Below are 4,539 nucleotides of genomic sequence, written 5' to 3'. Positions count from 1 at the left end.
GGATTTAGCTCTGAAGGTTGCTGCTTCTGTTTTATATCCAAAGAAGGGCTTGTGTGCCTGAAAGCTTATCTACATCTTTAAAATACAGAAGTTGTTCTACTAGAAGATTACCCCTTATCCACCAACCTCGTCATGCTTAATGTTTACAGTGGTAACAGGATGCAGAGGACAGAGATGAGAGCCAGAAGGAAGGTTCAGAGAAAGGAAAAGGTATGTGAGGTCTGTGATGGGATGGGGTACTGCAGTGGCAGTGCTTTTACTCACACTTTGCTTGATTATCTGGTTAGAATTAGCTCTGATAAAATTACTCATCTAGTCTGTGAGGGATCATAAAATGTCAAAAGTGAAAAATAACAATCAAGCAGCTCAGTCTAGGATTCTTCTCCTCACAGGTTTTTATCTGATGTTAACAAAGCTTTCAAACTCCAAGTTTATGAGCTTTCCCCAGCAGAAAAATGTATATTTTTATAATGTTGACATCAGAATTCCTTCTTTAAGTGACTCACGTCCCATGTCTGAAGTTTGAGGGAGATAAAGAAAACGTTCCTTTGTAAATGCCTATTAGGCATGCTTGACGGACTTCTGTTTTCTTTACCCCAAGAAAATGTCCATATTCCATGGAAGAACAAGATAAACTTTTCAAGGTGAAGATTATTTATGAATAGGCAAAAAACAATGATTTTAGGCAGAGATCCTTTGAACCAAAAAAAAAAAAAAAAAGTGTTTCAGCCAATGTGTTCATGTGAAAAATGTTGTACAATTTCCCTTTAAGAAACTGAATATCTGCAGTAGCCATTAACTATATTTTGCACAAACATTATGCATAAATATTATGCAGAAACAACACGAATCAGGTTTACATTTGATGCATAAAATGGTGGGCTGAATGACCATAGATAAGTATGGATAAAAAAAGACTGCAAAAACAAAACCACATGCACACACTTAGACACAAGCTTTAAAAGCTTATTCTGACAAATTAGCTACAAAAACAGCCACTTGAAGATGACTACTTTTTATATTTTTATACTTTAAAAATATTTGCATGGGACTACTGTCCCGTGATGTCATGATGTGTCCTGTAATGTTCCAAGAAAATAGAGTGGAAGATACATGAGTGTTCAATGATAGAATTAGCAAATCTTTATCCATTAAACATACAGCCTTCCAGGTCCAATAAAATTTCAACAGCATCAGAGAGTGGCCATAGTCAAAGGGGAAGCAAAGCAACAAAAATGTTTGGGACCCTGCAAATTGAAATGTCTCCAGTTAAAAACAGAGGGATTATAAATTTTAAGGCAAGATTTCAGATGATGGATGCAACAGAAAATGAGTGTTTACTCCTCTCCTTAGAGCTAATGGAAAACTGATATGAGCATATAAATAATAATTTGTTTCCCGAAACAGAGTGAATCAGGCAGTGCTGGTTTTTATATTAAACCTCCACCCCTGCGCAGCACTTTGTATTCAGCAGGAACTCCGTGATGTGTGAGCAGAGCAGAACTGGGTAATTAAGTGGCTCCTTCCTTTGCCAGAAAAGAAATAGCTCACTGTTCATATTTAAAACTTCCTATTGCCTCCTTCCAGAAACTGTGATATCTTCTTAAACACCAGGTGAAATTAAAGGACTGGAGATTAAAATAATCTTTAGCTCCATATTTATTTCCAGTGTTTGATGCGCTATATCCTGGGGCTGCTTACTTGGTAGTCAAAGAAAGGAAAAAGAGACTCTGTGTGCCTACTCCTCTGCTTCCTCTATTCCCTTCCTTTGGAAATCACTATTGCATCTCATATTTTTTTCCTATAACCAGTTTGAATGGTTTCTTCCTAGTTTTCAAGGTCAGTTGTTGGCTAGGGTTCAAATACACCAACAGCAATATTTTTGCTAGTGCAGTTTCCCAGAGCTTCGTTTCCTGCTACCCAACTCCTTCAACAGCAAGGTCCCTTCCCTCCCATGATCCCACCCTCCTCATCTCTCTTTTCCAGTCTCACAAAATCCATTATCCATACTCAACAAAGTCCTCAGCTCCCCAGACACTGTCAAGGCAAAAGGCAGCTCATGCTGTGCCTGGGTGTGGGGGCAGCATGGTCCAGTTGGTTGTCTGATCCATACATGAAGATTTCTCACCCTCTGTTATAATTCAGTGGTCAAACAGCAGTAAGAAAGTGTCATTTTCATTGGTTTATTTTCCTTTAGAAGCTAACCTAGAGGCAGATTTGAAGAGCCTACAGTGAGAACACAGGAAAATAATCTGTGCAAGAACTATTCACAGTATTGAAATTAAAATGCCTGCCATTAGTTTCTGGGATTAATAACACAGATAATAAATGGGAGAGGTACCATCCTGCAGAGTGACTGGGTACAAATACTTACGTGGGATTTCAGAAAGAAAAGCTGGTTTGATATATTTTGTAAAAGATAAGAATAGCATCATGCTGCCAGACCAAAAAAAAATATACACTGAATATACATAAAAAGAAGATATAACAAAAACCTGAGAAATATTATGACATAAAAAGGATAGTTTTACCATAATTACATAAATTATATACAGGATGACTTTTATTTTGTTATCTGTCTTGGAGTAAGAAAGCCATTTGACTCAAACTGTTGGATCATTCTGCAGTCTTCAGATGTCCTATTCACTATCACAGATTTGTTATGTGTGATATATATTTCTTCACTCAGAAAGTGAAAAAATGCTCAGAAAGATGAGGTATCCTTTTTCTTGATTACGAGTTCTATGCAAACTTAAAAGGCCCCAGTCAAAACAGTCCATGAACACTGAATTTTGAGTTTCAGAAAAATAAAAATAAAAAAATACCAAGTTGGTGACTCTTATTTTATTTCTTAGTAAAAATAATTTCATACTAAAGTAATTTTTGTATCCTCATACTTAAATGGAAATGTATTCATGATTAAAAAAAATAAGAATAATAAAATTGAAAAGTAAAGGTCTACAGTACATTGGAAAAAATACAACAAAAATCACATTTTCAATTAGTACATAGATCTTTTAAAAACTTTTAAGTCTAGATAATTCGAATTTCCTTGATTTTTGAAATGAAAACAGTTTTAAAAACAGCTTTTAAGACCTTCTACATCTTTCTCAATATTTTGACATAAACTGTACTTTCCCATTCTCTTTATTTCTTTCTACAGCGAATACAGAGAGTTCTGCCTATGCCCTAAGCAAACTAAAGCCTAGAACAACTGAATGTACAACATTTGTACATAAATAGATAGATCTTTTTGACATGTATGTATCCAAAGCAGCTTCCAAAAATATAATAACAACTTCTGTTGGCAAGCATCATGAGAAATACCTGAAGACAGATATGAACATATTTTTATCCCTGTCTATTATTTTGGAATATGAAAATCAGGAAGAATTGCATGTTGTATGTTTGTTTCTGCATGATTCACATTTCCAGATTAAGGATTTGAAAGCCTTACTCAGTCTCCAATTCCCGTTGTCTAAGTATTACACAATCCCAATGCAGTTCCCACCCTGAAAAATTCAAAGGCAAGAAGACTTATGATATAAGATGGTGAGAGCACATAATCCTGTGAACGTCTCTTTCATTTCCCGAATGAAATATCAGGTTTCACAGGTAAGTAAATTATTACTATGTTTTAATCCATCAAAACAATGTGAGTTTGAAAGCTTTGGTAGTGTGAACAGGTTGCTAGAGCAGGGCTTTTGCAGGGCAGGACACCTTGCTCTGCCCTCAGTGCAACAACGCTTCCCCCAAGAGCTGGCAACTTAATCAGAGTGAAGCTCTGACTGATAGGCTTGGGGGTTATCCAGGGGCATATCCTACCCATGGGTGCACAGTGGACATAGAGGACAAGGGATGCTTGCTCTGTTCAGATTTCTGTCCATAATTCATGGTACTCATTTTGGCTGTAGCAGCACAAGTGTGAGTGGTGGGCAATGAATCCCAGAGCAGAAGTATGTTGCTGGTAGCCTCTGGCAGAAAATCGAAGAGGAGCAGGGAGGGGCAACTGGTTAGATCAGCAGTGGCTTGTGAATTTGATGCTGAAAAGACAGCGAATATACATAGGCTAGGTGCTGCATTATGCTTGATGATCCTGGGACCTTTCTTTTACGTCAACCCAGATCTGTTATGTCACTCAGAGTAAACTTCTTTCTTTTACCTTTCATTTCACACTGTAAATTCTTCAGTACACTTCCTCTTTCTCATTGGGTATCTGCACAGAGCCAAAGACAACAGGTCTTGGATATCCTCCTGTCCTGTCTCAGCCATCACCACCTTGGCCTGCAGGTACCAGACGGGCTGGGCAGCCACGCAATACCTCCATTGCCTTTACTTCTTCTCCCACCACACCATGAAGATTAAACACTTGTGACCTGCTGAGGTAGCAAAGGATTCATACGTGAAAGAAGTTTAATAGGCATAAAACCACAAAAGTGCAAATCAGACAAAAAGCAACCGGTAGAATTACAAATTCATTTTGGAACCCAGAACACACACATACAAACAATAGTCACATTAACACACATGCTTCTTCAA

Source organism: Netta rufina, assembly GCF_964035555.1.
Source record: "Netta rufina genome assembly, chromosome: 3".
In the NCBI taxonomy this organism is placed as follows: Eukaryota; Metazoa; Chordata; class Aves; order Anseriformes; family Anatidae; genus Netta; species Netta rufina.
This window is presented reverse-complemented; position numbering follows the sequence as displayed.